This window comes from Mustela lutreola, chromosome 10, assembly GCF_030435805.1.
Source record: "Mustela lutreola isolate mMusLut2 chromosome 10, mMusLut2.pri, whole genome shotgun sequence".
In the NCBI taxonomy this organism is placed as follows: Eukaryota; Metazoa; Chordata; class Mammalia; order Carnivora; family Mustelidae; genus Mustela; species Mustela lutreola.
This window is the reverse complement of record NC_081299.1, coordinates 10,561,236-10,576,124: the sequence shown is the minus strand read 5'-3', so window position 1 is coordinate 10,576,124 and position 14,889 is coordinate 10,561,236. Positions and strand designations below refer to the sequence as shown.

The 14,889-nt window shown below is 52.8% G+C and overlaps 1 protein-coding gene and 1 long non-coding RNA gene across 7 annotated transcripts in view; one reads left to right on the top strand and one right to left on the bottom strand.

Annotated features, from left to right (window-relative positions):
- Positions 1-5,768, bottom strand: part of TMEM51 (transmembrane protein 51) — a 55,917-nt gene extending 50,149 nt beyond the window's left edge. Inside the window, exons 1-2 of one of the 3 annotated variants that reach the window (XM_059135891.1) lie at positions 5,166-5,744; positions 4,415-4,489 (exon numbers count right to left, since the gene is read on the bottom strand). The gene's annotated coding sequence lies outside the window, so the exon portion shown is untranslated. Of the gene's footprint in view, positions 1-4,414; positions 4,490-5,165 lie in introns of all 3 variants that reach the window. The other 2 variants (XM_059135892.1, XM_059135890.1) reach the window with 2 other exon arrangements.
- Positions 5,769-6,090: 322 nt separating this feature from the next.
- Positions 6,091-12,537, top strand: LOC131809997 (uncharacterized). 4 transcript variants are annotated; one of them, XR_009345361.1, is made up of 4 exons: positions 6,091-6,835; positions 10,523-10,667; positions 11,148-11,343; positions 11,848-12,537. It is a non-coding gene; the product is annotated as an uncharacterized LOC131809997 (long non-coding RNA). The 4 variants fall into 4 exon arrangements; XR_009345360.1 differs by having other exon boundaries at positions 11,140-11,343; XR_009345362.1 differs by adding an exon at positions 7,830-7,946 and having other exon boundaries at positions 10,523-11,343.
- Positions 12,538-14,889: the final 2,352 nt, after the last annotated feature.

Genomic DNA, 14,889 nt, shown 5'->3' with positions numbered 1-14,889 from the left:
GGCCACATGGGTGAAGGGGATGAGGAAGTACAAACCTGCAGTTAGAAAACAAAGAAGTCATGCGGATGTAACTTACAGCATGGGGAATATATTCCATACCATTGTATTAACTTTGTCAGGTGACAGGTGGTAACTAGACTTACTGTGTTGATCATTTTGCAACAGATACAAATGTCAAATCACAATGCTGTCTACCTGAAACTCACATAATATTGTACGTGAGCCGTACCTCATTTTATGAAACTGACGCGCTACCTACTGCGCTAACGAGGCACCTTGCACCTCGTTTTAAAAAGAAATCCAATGGACTGGGGCAAGAACTGACCAAGGTTCTTACCATGCAGATGGAAATATATTTATCTGATGACTCAGTGCATAGAGAGATATAGAGATAATTGAGATGAAAGTTTTACTAAAGGATGCTTCTCACGACAGGAGATACATTTTGTCTCTAGTCTGCTTTCTTCTACATCACTTTTTAAAAGCCGGTGGAAAACTACTTCACTGATTTTAAAACCCACTAAGTTGCTGCCCACAGTCTGTAGACATTGGCCTAAGGAATCCTCTGAGATCGCTTCTAGCATTGACAATTTATATGGCGTTAATGAAGCTGTGATACTGTTAGACCAAGAGAGATGACATCAGGTGACCCTGTCCCAAAGGTGAAGTTACCAACCTGGGTCTCCTGAGTAGCCAGCAAATTCTCTGCTCAGGGTTGTCATTGAAATACTCGCAGTCCAAGAGGCAAGACTCGGAGACGAGCAAGCCGAGAACGTTACTGACTTTCCTAGGGACCCACACTTGCCACCCCAGTGCCCAATCCTGGGAGGATTCAGGACAAGAGGGGTAAGGGGGAGTGGGAGCACTTGGCTGGGTTAAAAACCAACCAGCAAACAATCAGAGGAAACGAAGACTTCTCTTTCCCTCCTATACTCTTTGGATCATACCCATCGCACGGAGATGGCTAACCTCCTCCGTTTCTAAGAGGTTCACTGAGAATCGCATCTTTGCTTCAGACAGTAAACACAGCCCTTTCCCAAACACCATGGCGGTGCAGAGACATGGCCCCCTGAAGCCCCACTCAGTCCATAATCTACATAGCATGCTAGGATTTTTGGTTGCTGGAGTGTTCTGACATAGCCACAGAAAGCCTTCCAGCCATCAGAGGGCACAAATGCATGAGATTGACAGGTCAGAACCAGTGCACTGTCACACAAGGGAAAATACACATTACGACGATGAACCAGATATTAAACAGCAGCAGAGCAAGCAAGCAAACAAAAAATCTGCATTAAACACGGAACTATCAGCAGTGGTGGCCTGCATATCGTGATGGGTTCCTCCCAGGTTTTCTACATGGAGCAGGTACTGCCTTTGTAATCGGGGGTGAAAACATTAAACACCCGCCCATGCCCAGGTGCATTGTCAAGTATGCTTAGAAGAACAGCAGACAAGGTTGGTTAATCACTAGCTTACTCCCTGGCATTCATACCAGTCTGAACAGACAGGATCTGAAAATGTCAGGATATATACGCCTTGACATGCACCCCTCATCTTCCGGGTCCTTCAGCACCTGCCGGGAGGTGCGTGGAGAGAAAGAGGGTTCTGAGGGGCTCTCCTCGGTTTTATTGTTTTGGTTTATTTTCAAGAACCACCCCTGAAATCAGAAAATGGGGTCTAGTCCTAGCTCTGAACTCAGACGAGTGCTTTCACTTCCCTGAGCCTCGGTTTCCCCATTTGTAAAATAAGCAGATTAGATATTTTGATGGCTAAGTTTCCCTTTGGTTCTGAAACACGAAGAGCTGAAAAGATCAGCATTCAGGTTTTAAGGGCTGCTAGGTCTGATAAATCTAGGGCAAGAGAGAATAAGAGACTGTTGGCAGCTTAGCCCAAGTAAACAACACTGGATAGAAGGCAGGGCCAACCAGCCTCAGGAGATAAGGGTTGGGGCAGAGGGGAGGGAGGAGTCAAGAATCAGTCGGAGCCACAGCTAGTGGGGGAGAGCGCCACAGAGACTCTCAGGGGGCTGCCTCTGGCTAGTGCCCTGGGCAGTCTGGCATGAAGCAGGGAAAACCTGTTTCTTTGGGGAGCCACAGCTCCCCGGAGAGGCAGCCGGTGTACCAAGGGCTCAATCCAAGGGGAGGAGAACAAAAATGCTGCCAGGCTTAAGCTGGGCCACCTGTCCAGGCTGGGGAGGAACAAGACTCTATGAAGTGGCCAGCAGGGCAGAGATCCTGAGAAACCACCAAACCTGTACTAAACTGGGTTCTAAAACGAGTTCCTGACCTGAATGTGGCCAGGTCTCCTGGGAGAACGCAGAGTAGTCGGGGGCCGGGGGAGGGGGGCAGTCCCAGTTCTGCTGCTGACTTGCTGTGTGCTCTTCCCCTATCTGAGTTTTATTTGTCAAATGAGAGTGGTCCCTTCCACCCAAGACATTCTGGGGTCCTCCTGTGGCTGGTCCTCCTTCCAAGCAAAGGGAAACTTCCGACACGGAGAATAGTCTTAGAGAGCTATCAGTCGCAAGAAAGGCCCATCCAAGCTTCCGAACAAAGTGAAAGCAAAAGCCAGGAACCAGAGGCAGACCCCTTGCCACATCCCCAACAGAAGACATCTGAGCTTCTGGAACCTTCCCAGCACTTCAGACTCTGCTCAGTCCCTCGAATTCTACCTTAATTTGGAACGGGAGAAAGAGAAGCCCAGAGCCAAAGCCCTTTGTTCCAGCCCGAGGGTCCTGAGGGGTTTACTGCCAGCCCCATAAAACGGTGACCCAGGAAAACAGGAGCCCTAAAGGAGGCAGGTTGCCCAGGAGATGGGCTGCTGGCTCTGTGTCCAGCTTTGCCCTTCCTCACACAGAAACTCCTAGGTTGTGTGCCTTCTGGAGTCAGGGAGCAGGAAAGCCAGAGCTGGAGGGGCTTGGGCCCTGCCAAGTTCCCAGGCATTTGCCCGCGCTCTCTGTCGGAAGACAGGCTGGCAGTTTGGGCCTCACACCAAATCCACAAACCTCACCCTTGGGCAGTGGTCACGTGTGAAGACCACATGGTAATCTCTGCCTCCTGCGCGGGGCTCCACTCCAGCCTGCCCCCGCCATTTCATTCCCACTGCCTCCCGCCCGCCGACCAGCCTCCTCTCTCCCAGCAGCCTTTCCCAAAGTCTCATCTGACATCCACACAGACAGAATTATCTTCCTCACATACCAAGAGGATCAAATGACTCCTTAAAGAACTTGAAAGGAATCTGTGTCTTTGTCTTTCTTGTCCAATGATCCATCCTGAGCACCTAGAACATGGCCGGGCCCTTGCAAGGCACTCAGTCAACATCCACATGATAAAGCCCCACGTGACCAGCCCCCATTCTAGACCCTCCATTCCCTTTACTTTCCCCACCTTCCCACACACCATCTGCCACTGCCTGAGCGCACTCCCTGCCAGGCCCACCATACTCTGGGTGTGTACCTTTGTACCTCTGTGCCTTTGCTTGTGCTGTTCCTCAGCCCAGACACCCTTCCTCCCCCTCCACGAGGGCTCCAATACACTGCTGCATATTCCAACACCCTTTTCCTTGTGGGACCTCCTGGCGCACCTCAGCCCGAGTTATCTTCTCTCTCCTGTTCTCCCCTAAGCCCTGTAACAGAGCTTCCTGCTAGGCGTCAAGGTCCCACCGAGAAGATTATCACTCCCTTCCTACAGAGGAAGAAACTGGAGGCTCAGTGAGGCGGGTCATGAAGCCAGCCAGTGCTGGGGCCTGACTGTATCACCACCTCCGAGGAACACTTGTCATATACCATGCAAGAGGCTGGGAGCTCTTGAGGTCCCCAAGGCCCTGTATCCCTGGGGCAGGCCTGGCCCTGCTTGATGCCCAGGAGGCCCTATCATCCAACCACCCCCCAGAAGAGATGCGCCACCAGCCTCCTCCCCTCCCTCTCTTCTGCCTTTTGTCCCAGTCTGGGCAGTACCTCTGGCAAGCTGCGGAGGGAAGCATGTGGAGGAAGAGGGGCTCCTGCCCAGTTCCATTCATTCCTATAAACTTAGGACAAGATCCTAGTGTGACAAATCTCCAAAGTGTGAAAGCCGCTCACAGGTCCCAGAGGCGATCTTCCACTAGAGAAGCCATACTCGAAGACCACCACCACGTCGATCAAAAGCCAAAAGCCAGCACCAGAGGGAAACCCCTCTCCAGCCGCTCGGGCTCCGACTCCGCCCCCCGCTGCTCCGGCCCCGCCCACCCAGGCTCCGCCCGCTCCGCTCCAGCGGTGCGGGGGGTGGGTTCCCGGCTTCCCGACCACCCGCACTGCTAGCAGGGATCTGGCCCGGGCCGCACAAGCTGCTACCGGCCAGGGAGGGCCCAGACAGGGCTGGGGAACCGTACGGACATCCAGGTTTCCTGTTTCCCCCACGCCCTGGTTAGGAAAACTTACTTTCTGTAAGTGACCATCCCTTGCAATTTGGCACTCCCAGGCCACACGCCTCCCGTGGGGACGCAGACAGGAGATCTGAAACGGATTTCAAGCTCTGGCTATGGGCTCGGCTCGAGCGCCCCGTCTCATCCCAGGAGGCTGTCACGCCTGTTTCACAGGGAAGAAACTGTGTCTCCCTACTTTGCTCACGCCCGACTTCTTACCGCTTTTTGTTTGTTTGTTTTCTTTTTGCCTCTGGCACGTTAAACATACACTCGAATCTAAATTCCCCAAAGCCTCGGTTTCCAGAAAAGAGTTAGGGTTGGGGGACGAGGGATCGACTGGGCAGCGCCAGGGTGGTTTCCGGGGACTTACTGGGAAGTTCTGCTCCAGGCACCGGTGGAAGGTGCCTCTCGGTCGAGGCCAAGGGTTCGAAACCCGCCTGGCGAATGGCACCTGACCTCGCCAACAGAGGGCCCCGGAGGAGGAAAGGCTGCTGGGAGAGAGGAGGCTGGTCGGCGGGCCGGAGGCAGTGGGAATGAAATGTCTAGGCTGCCTTCCCCGCGCCGAGGTCAGCGCGCTGCCGGGGACGCGGGGTGTCCCGCACTGGCGGGGCGCGGCTCCAGTGGGTGCGGGTTCAGAGTCCTCCCGGCGGCGGACCCGGGACAGGAAGCTCCCAGACGGGCGGACAAACAGACCCCGACAGCCCTCGACTCCCTCCACGGCCCTGCCAACAGTCCGCGGGACGGAGGGCGCGGCGGCGCAGACTCACCCGGGCGGCTGCGGGTCCAGCTCCGTCACGGTCGGGCGGCCGGGGACCTGGGACTCCACGATCCGGTACCCCCCACCCCCACCACGGGCTTCCTCCTTCGGGGCGCTGTGATCGCAGGGCCGGAGGTTCGGGGTGGGGGTCTCGGTCGAGGGAGGCGGCGGCGGAGAAGGCGTACCACCCGCTCCGGGACCGGGATGGGGACGCAGGAAGCTCTGGCTCCGAGCGCCGGCGTGCAGCAGGGAGGGACCGTAGAGACAGAGGGCGGCGCCGGCCCGGAGCGGCCTCCAGCCCGGAGAGGCGCCGCCCACCAGTCGACCCTCCCTCGGCGAGCTCAGCGCCACCCCCAGGACTGGGGCGCGGACCCGAGCTGCGGACGGAAGGGGCCCGCTCTCTCTTGTCGGATTAGCGGGTGGGGGGATGCTGGGCCCTCGCCCGACCCCCGCCACTCCGAGTTGGCTAAGCAGGGATGGGGGAATGGAACAGAGCCGAGACATCCCCACCCCCGGGCCGCGGAGTTGGATGTGGCGGTGGAATGGGGGACGGCGACTTGGCCCAGGAGTCCAGGTTATTGAAATGTTAAGTTGAGCTGGGAGACCGTCCCTCCCTCCCCAGACCGCACTCTCAACTCAGGCGCGAGCGTACAGGAACAACACTGCGGACACAGCTGCCGCGCCTTTACCTGGCCGGGCGCTCACCTGGCGGAGCGGTGCGCCCGCCTCTCACCCCACTTTCTGGGGAGGCCACCGTCTCCCCCCTCACCCTTGGGCGCGTTCGCGGCGCTGGGACCCGCCTGCACCGCCCAGGGCTGGTGGTTTGCGAGGTGACTGATGGGTGGAGGTAGGAAAGGAGGAAGCAGGTGTTGTGTGTGTGTGTGTGTGTGTTTTTTTTTTTTTTTTAAAGCAAGTCTGCTCCTGCCCTCGGCCGGGCGCCCCACCCCCACCCCTCGGTCCCTCCCTGGTCCCCTGAGCGCCCCCTGCGGATTCCCGGTCGTACCGCACGGGTGGAGCCCATTTCGGGGGCCCGCTCCTGCAAGCATCGGGATGCGGAGGCCCTGTCCAGAGAATCCTGCCTACTGGGTGCTTTCATTCCCGGCTTTCCGGAGAACTTTCCCAAAGAAACACCGGCTGTCGTCGTCCTGACCGCCAGGTTGCGGAGGGGTGGCTCACCTCTGCTTAGAGCCCCAGAGCTACTGCCTGAGGCCTGGCTCTGGGGAGGGTAAAGCCGAACTGGTGAGGGTGCCTCTCATCGACGGCGGCTCTACCAGTGCCCCCCACCCCAGAGTTTTGCCCTGGAACCATGCCTCTCTGGCGCCCAAATGAATCTGATTTCTGCCAGACCACAGAAAACCTGAATTCTAAACCTAGAGGGAAAAACAGCCCGCAGCCTCCCCCAGTCTTGGATTGTTTTGAGTTGCAAGAGAAGCCCGGTCAGGGATCCCCATCTCCACCCCCCCTGCCCCCCCCCCGCCACGCCCCCCTGCAGTTCTTTGAAGTTCAAATCCTGAGAAAAGCCAATAGGCGGCTGGCCGGGTGTCAGACAATCCAGCTGACGACAGAAGGCGCCTCCTACTGGGAATCTGCTGTGTCCGGGACAGAAATTAGACACCCTGGTGGGACCGCAGTCAAGTTCACTGCCAAACTGCCAAGTTCATGGGTACACATCATCCAAAGGTATGTATACCCATGTCATCCCACGTGGGTGTTTCCTCCCACTGTTGCTTTTTAACTTGGTGTCCACAGATAGGCAAATTTGGGGCTGACCTGTGATTTGGGGATGAGGAAAGCATTGAGGGAAACAGGGATGAGTCTTCATGAATATAACAATAACAGCTTATTCCTCACATCCTGGCAATGGACCCATCATCAGGTTGCTACTCACTTCCCAGCCCATTGAATCCTTATAAAACAAAAACCCCAGGGATGTTCTTTGGCTACACCCACTTAATAGAAGAGAAAGCTGAGGCTTTGGGAAGTGAGGTCATCATTTGCCCAAGGTCATACGGCCGGGAAGTATCAGCAATTAGACCCCAATTGGTTGGCTCCAGGGCCTGTGCTGTCCCATCTTTGGAAGAATTCCTTTTCGCTCTGCATCTACTCTCTCCCCCGAGACAAGGTTCCCTTCTCTTTCAGGAAGGGAAGTCACTTTTATCTCACTCTACACAGTGACATAATTTTTTAAAAGTCTGCCTCCTGCTCTCCTTGAGGTTAGGGACCCCTTCTCCTGGCTCCCTGCAGGTGCTTCATAAATACTTGTTGGTTAAATGAAAGCCCCAAAGAGTAACATTATCTTATTGAAGGGGGAGAACTGTTTGGCAGGCAGGTGACTAAACAAGTTCACGTTGGAGAGCTGTGTGTATTCCATTACAACGTTTAGACACCGAATTTGGGAACCTTCCAGTCTCTAAATGGTTGATGAGAAACAGTCATGTAGTTCTCAGATAAGACCCAGAATCTGGCTTTCCTTTCACTCTGCAAGACCAACTTCAGAGAGGCCCGGACTGGGGATAATCATTTCAGACAGCGGCTCTAGCTCCCACCTGGAGGCAAAGAGCTTCAGTATTTTTCCATGCCAAGATCCAACTCCAGATCCACCCTGCTCTGCCACAAGCCTAACTGGGCAGGTCTCGTCTATCTCAGCAAATCATCTTCAGAGTGTTCCCTTTAGGCAGGCTCGCCCTGGCTAATCTGGGAAGAGGCTGGAGAAATTCCCATCCGAAGTGGAGCCACAGGCAAAACTGGAAATGGACAGAGGCAGTGTGTTTCTCCCTCTCCCTCCACCATGGTATGTTTCTCTGATTCTTCCCTGGTTCTCTAAGTCCTATTGAAGAGCCTGACTTCATTTAACGGCCAACTTCTCTGTCAGCTCACAAGGGCCCGAGATGTGTCTGTGTCCTTGGGGAAAGAGCCAAAGAAGTAAATCTCAAATGGTGGAATTTCTGTTACCTGTTACTATAAGAGGCAGCAGGGGAGATGACAGTTCTCATTTACTGAGCACGGTATTTCAAGAGCTCTGTAAACTTTGTATTATTTTGTTTAATCTTCCCAACAGCCTTGGAAGGAAAATTCTATTATTTCAGTGTTTCAGGTCGGGCTAGCTGAGACTCAGAAAAATTACACACTTCCATCTGCCGGAAGACGGTAGGGCCAGGATTTGATCTGACGTATGTGCTTGCTCTTAACCACTATGCCAGGAACCGCACGAGATAGGCAGAACAATGGCTGCTGAAAGATGTTCATATTCTAATCCCCAGACCTGGTGAAGGTGTTACGTGACATGGTAAAAAAGACTTTGAAGATGCGTTTCAGGGAAGGCCCTTGGGATGGGGCAGTCATCCTGAATCATTGTGGATGATCCAGCATACTTCTAAGAGGGATGCAGGAGGGTCAAAGTTATGATGGTGGAAGCAGAGGGCAGAGCGATGTGGTTCCTGTAAGCCAAGCATCGGGGGGAGCCCCTAGAACCTGGAAAAGGTCACTGATGGATTCTCCCCTAGGCCTTCCAGAAGGAGCATAGCTTTGCTGACTCCTTAGTTTAAGCCTCCTGAGACAGAGATTGGTTGGACTTCTGACCTCTAGAACTGTAAGCTGATGAATCTGCGTTGTTCTAAGCCCTGAAGTTTATAGTCATTGGTCCCAGGAGCTCTAGGAAACCCGCAGGGAAGGCAAATTCAGCCTGTAGACAGATGTTTGCGTCACCTACCTTCTCAGCTAAGCGTCCACCCTACGTCTCTTCTCTGAGAGTCACCGTGATACAGCCTGCACCATGGGTTTAGAAAGAAGGCAAGAGTTCTTCAGATCAGTCTCTCCTTTCTGAGTTCTCTGCTGCTTATGAGCTGTGTGACCCCGGATAGATGTCTCATCCTCTCTGAGCCAGAGTCAGGTGAGACAGGATGTGGCTGCGGGCCTTGTCAATGGCCCAGTGTTGTCTGAGCACGGGTCACTTGGCATGTTAGCCTGACCGTTTCTGGGGGTCTAGGTTCTAAGAGGGGAGGATGTTGCTCTGAGCCTTCTCCTGGCAAACATTTGTATTCGCACTGGCTGAGTAACTAAGTAACTAAGTAACTAACTTGAAGTATTAGACAGTCTCTGCTTGGTGATTGACCTCGGTCTCTCAGGAAGTGAAGCTGGAAACTGACTGGGAGGAACAGGTCACCATGTGGAACTCACACAGGTGCATGTGTTCAAGGATTTTCACTGTTGATTATTTAGAACAGGGAAAATGCTGAACGCTGCCGGCAGAAGCTAGGTAAGTCACGGTGCAGGCTTGTGCGGGGAGGCTATGTGGTCACAAAAAAGGAGACAGAGCAGACAGGGAAGAAGAACCAAGATGTATCATGAATTGAGAAAGGCAAAGACTGGGTATTATGATGCCACCCAAGTGGTTTTTTTCAGACATAGATACACATGTATTTGCTTGTGCATAGAAAGTGAAAGTGAGGGGTGCCTGGGTGGCTCAGTGGGTTAAAGCCTCTGCTTTCGGCTCAGGTCATGATCTCAGTGTCCTGGGATCGAGCCCCACATCAGGCTCTCTGCTCAGCAGGGAGCCTGCTTACCCCCCAACTCTGCCTGCCTTTCTGCCTCCTTGTGATCTCTGTCTGTCAAATAAGTAAATAAAATCTTTGAAAAAATATTAAAAAAAAAAAAAAAAAAGAAAGAAATCAGAAAGCAGTGTGTGTATGTGCAAAGAAAAAAAAAAAAAAAAGAAGACCAGAAGCCATGGGTATTGTCCCCCCAGGAGCACACCCTCCCTTGCCCCCTGTGTCTTCCCCCATCTGCCACTCTTTGGCTCTGTCCTGAGTAGGTGACCCCCTCTTCCCACTCGCTCTTGACGAGGGCTCCCTTCTAAACCTTTGAGAAGCTGAGCAATGTCTCCACGGTGTGACTGTTGCCCGAGTCAGCAGGAATCACATCCGTACGTGCTTGATCCATGTCCCTCATCTGGAGGAGTTCCCATTAGTCACCGGGAAGGGCTGTGCCCACATGTAGGTTTCACGCGTGACAGACTGGCCCAGCCTCTTGGAAGGTTACATCAGGTCTGGGTGGCAGAGAAGTTGTGTTCGTACACTGCAAAGTGAAACCGGGTAGTTTTGGACTGTTGGTTTAGATGAAACCATTTTGATCCAATTTCCCAAAAAATGCTTCAGAAACGGTGTCTCTTCCTCAGTTACCATTGTAACTGGGCCCGTGTAGATGAGTCAGGCAGTCCAGAATGGAGCTAGTGAGGACCTCCTGACTTTAGGGTACAGTTTTTGAGGCCTCTGAGCTCAGAGAACCAGCAAGTGTCTCTACTCATCGCCCCTGTTCTTCGGTGTCTCATCCCCTAGAACCTTCCTGTATGTCCCATCTGTATTCATCCAGGTGCTTCCTAACTGGTATCCTGCTTCCAGGCTGTCCCCCTGGAATGCATTCTCCATGCCACACAGTCAGCGTTGTGACACAGAGAACTGAGCCACGGTTCCCTGCGGACCGCAGCATCGAGTCTGACATAGGCCTTCGTGACCAGGTGGGACCCTCTGATGTGCCCAGCCTTGTTACTCATGGCTCCCTCGGGCTCCAGGCCCTGTCACTCTTCCGTGGTCCCTTTTCCATCAGGGATCAAACGTTTCCCAGAAGCTCCCCGTAAGCTTCCTTCATAGCTCCCTTGTTGGAACCGGGTCACATGCTCATTCCAAAACCCATGACCAAAACCCTTGACTGGTATAGACCCTCAGGAGTCCCTGGCGTTGGCACAGATATCCGAATCAGATGGAGGCTCTGCCAATAGGAGGAAGAGGCTGGTGCACCCAGCAGGCACCTCTAGGTGCCCCGCCCCCACCCCAGGTGCAGGGAGCCCGCCAGGTTCCACTGAGGCAGGAAGCTGGCTGCAGAGAGAACTCAAGAGGGAAGCTCCCTGGTTTGCTGTCCGCCTTCCTTCCTTCTTAGTCCTGAGCAGCATTCCTGTTTTTCCAATGAGTTTCCTTTCTTACTTAAACTAGTTTGGTAGGTTTCCATTTCTTGCAATGAAAGGCTCTTGAGAGAAACCCTCTGAGGCTCTTGCCAGCGGCTGGGAGAAGTGCCAGAGGCTGGGCATAGGCGTCCTGATCCTCTCCTGGTGAAGCGACTGCATTGAAACCCCCGGCAGCAAACACCGGGGCCCCATGTGACTTGGATTCCAGGAAACCCATTCACTTCCAGGCTAGGTGAGTGACAATAACAGCAGTCAGCCCTCCGACCTCGCTGACTACGTGCTGGACAGTCTTCTACACGGTTTACAATTTCTGCTTTATTAATCACCCTCATAACCACTGGGAGGAGGAGTTACACTCCCCTTTTACAGGTGAGGAAACTGAGCCCCAGAGAGGTTAAGTGACTTGATCAAGCTCGCTTGGCCGGTGGGTGGTGACGTGTGGCTGGGAACCCAGGCTGACGCGGTCCGGGCACACACATGCTCCTCTACCCTAGCTCTCCTGCTAGTGCAGCTTGCGATGCTCTTAGGGACTTCTGATCCAGGTTTGGAGGATGGGAGATGAACTTGGGGACAGACATTCAGCTTCTCCTGGCTGGGGAGGGCCCAAAGAAGGAGCATGAATGATGGTGTCTTCCGTTCATTCCACACACACTGTTGGGGTGAACTAATACTTCATGATAGTGATGAAAGGTTTTTTGTTTTTGTTTTTTTCCCCCTTTCCCTTTTACTCTTTCAGCCGGTGGATCTTCTTATTTCAGGAGTAAACCAGATTCAGCAGAAAAGCAGAGATAACGTTTTTGACTTTGAAGAATCAAGACTTTGGGGTTGTAAGAACCTGAGCTCTGAGTTTCAAAAGTGGGAGCCCTGGGCATAAAATTTATGTCACTAACAAAAGGTCTAGGGCTAAACAAGGTCCAACAACCACTTGGCCAGACCCAGTTACCATCAGGTATTTCTGAGCAGGGGGTCCCTGCAGAGGGGAAGGGGAGAGGGGAAAGAGGTACAATGATGTGGATCTCCAGGGAGGTGAGTGGTGGCCAGTGCAATGGCCCCGTGCCAGTCTGAGAGTGGGTGTGGGCAGGGGGGGAGCCCCAGAGAGTGTCTGCCCCCACCCAGGATGGTACGGGAGGGGATGGTCGCATGGGGGGTGTCAGCCCTGCAGCAATTTGCCTGACCATACCAATGTCCCCTGTATGCCTCAGAGGAGGGCAGAAGAAGCTGAGAGAAGAAAGAGGGAGAAGCTGGGCGAAGAAAGGGCGTCCAGGAGGCGAGGAGGGCACGTCTGCCATCCGGAAGACAGAAATGAGGCCATGTTGGCAGGTGCCAGAGAACACCAGATTGCTGCTGGCCCCTGCCCAGGTCTTGGCACTTTGTGAACTCCCTTCACCAAAAAAAAAAAAAAAAAAAAAAAAAAAAAAGGAAGAAAGACAGACAGACAGACACAACCCAGAAAAAGTGGTAGGGAGACCCTGATTAATCGTGATTTTTTTCTTCCACCCAGCAAAATGGGGACTTGAATAGAAATGAAGCCTAGTTCTAAGAACTGAGGTTACGTTTCTTGCATACTCTACAATGTGGACGGAGCATCCTGCCTGCTTCCCAGCTGTTTCTAAAAAGGCTTTGCACGTTCAGCTCTGCTCTCCTGTACGTTTCTGCATGAAGGAGGTTAATAAGGTTCTTCAAGAGAAGCAGAGGAAGAGAGCATGGGGCAGAGGAGCAATGCTCCCGCATGCTCTGCGTCTTCTTCCAGGCAGCCTGCCAGGCTCTGTCTTCTACCATCCCAGCTCCCCCTGTGCCCTCATCCCCTGCAGAAAAGCCACCCAGTATTGATATAGTGGAGGTGACAGTGCTTTGTACTTGCTTCATAGTGACCCTCTATCAGCCAGCCCCCAACCAACAAGGTGCTACCTTCCCCATACTGGTCATGCAAATAATTGTGTCTCCTGGGGTGGAAGTTCTATATTACACTGTGCTGTCTGGGGAGTTTCTGTCTTTGTCCATGACTCTTAGGCCTCTTTACACCAGAGTTTTACAACCTTGGCACTAGTGACATCTGGATGGGATAAGTCTTTGTCGTGGGGGCTGCCCTGAGCACCATAGGGTGGTTCGCAGCTTCCCTCAACCTCTACTCACTAGATGCCCGTAGCAACACCCCTCTCAAGCGCTGACAACCAAAAATGACTCCAGACACTGTCCAGTGTCCCTGGGGTGAGGGAGGATTTACCCCCTGCCCTTAAGCAAATTATATAGCCTCTCTGAGCTTCAGTTTTTCCCGATGGGTATTGGGGATAACCAACGAGAAAGGGATTTGAGTCTGTTTTGTTCACTCCTGTATCCCCAGTATCTAGACTAGTACATAGAAAGTGCTCAATAAGAATGTGTTGACTGGCTGACTGAATCTCTGGCCTGCCTTCCTCCCAGGGCTTTGGCAGGGTTCAAATGAAAAAGGCTATGCCCACCTCCATGACTGGGGATCACGGAAAATATCGCACCATGTCCAAACTCAGAACATGGATGCCACTGGCTGGCATTTTCTGAACTAATTTTATAAAAACATAAGGATTCATGAAAGCCCAATACTGGAAGTAACCTTCATGTCCTTCGATGGGTGAGTGGCTAAACCGAGGTATGGCCACATGGTAGTAAAATACCACGCAGAAATAAAGAGGAACAGATCCTCCAGGTATGAGTTAGTCTGGGTGGCTTTCAAGGGAACCAGGCTGAGTTTAAAAACCCAATCTCGTAAGGTCCCATACTGTATGACTGCATTCATAGAATATTCTGGAAACCACCAAATTATGGAGATGAAGAACATTGCCAGGGGTTGTGGCTGTGCCAGCCTGGGCGTGGCTTCCACGGAGCAGCACGAGGGAGCTTGTGGGAACGGAACTGTTCTGAATACTGAGGGGGAGGGTTCGGTCACATGAATCTAGACACATGATAGAACTACATAGCCCTACACACAGACACACACAGACATGAATATACATAGACGGGAAATCCAAATAAACTCTGTGGGTTGTACCAATGTCAATTTCAATGTCAATTTCCCAGCTACAATATTGCAGGAAAGACTGAGGGAAGGATGCACAAGTCCTCCCTGCGATGCGTGTGTGTGTGTGTGTGTGTGTGTGTGTGCAATTTCCTGTGAATCTGTTATTATTTCAAAACAAAGATTTGAGGGGCGCCTGGGTGGCTCAGTAGCTTGAGCCTCTGCCTTCGGCTCAGGTCATGATCTCGGGGTCCTGGGATCGAGCCCCACATCGGGCTCCCTGGGAGCCTGCTTCCTCCTCTCTCTCTCTCTCTCTCTGCCTGCCTCTCTGCCTACTTGTGATCTCTGTCTGTCAAATAAAACAAAAACAAAAAAACCAAAGATTTGAACCTGAAGAAAATAAATACGTAGGGACAAAAGAGAAGAAAGAATTCTCCCAAAACATGTGCAGCATAAAAACAGTTAAATTCCCCAGATCACTAGAAGATGTGAGAGACAGACTACGAACTCGAGCTGGCAGGAAATGGAACTATGTTTCCATGACTCAGCTTGATTTATCTTAGGAGCCCCTATTCTGCCAGGTGGCAGAAATGTCCCCCCCCACCCCCGCCCTGCTGCCCCTGCTGGGATTGCATCTAAATTCTGAAGCCTGTGTCATGCTAAAGCCTCCTAGGGGCACATCTGGAGCAGATGCCATCCATTCCTGTTCCCACATTGGCTGCTCGGCTGTTGGTCCTGGCAAGTCCATGCTGAGCCTGAGGGAAATCTAGCAGGACAAGTCACTAC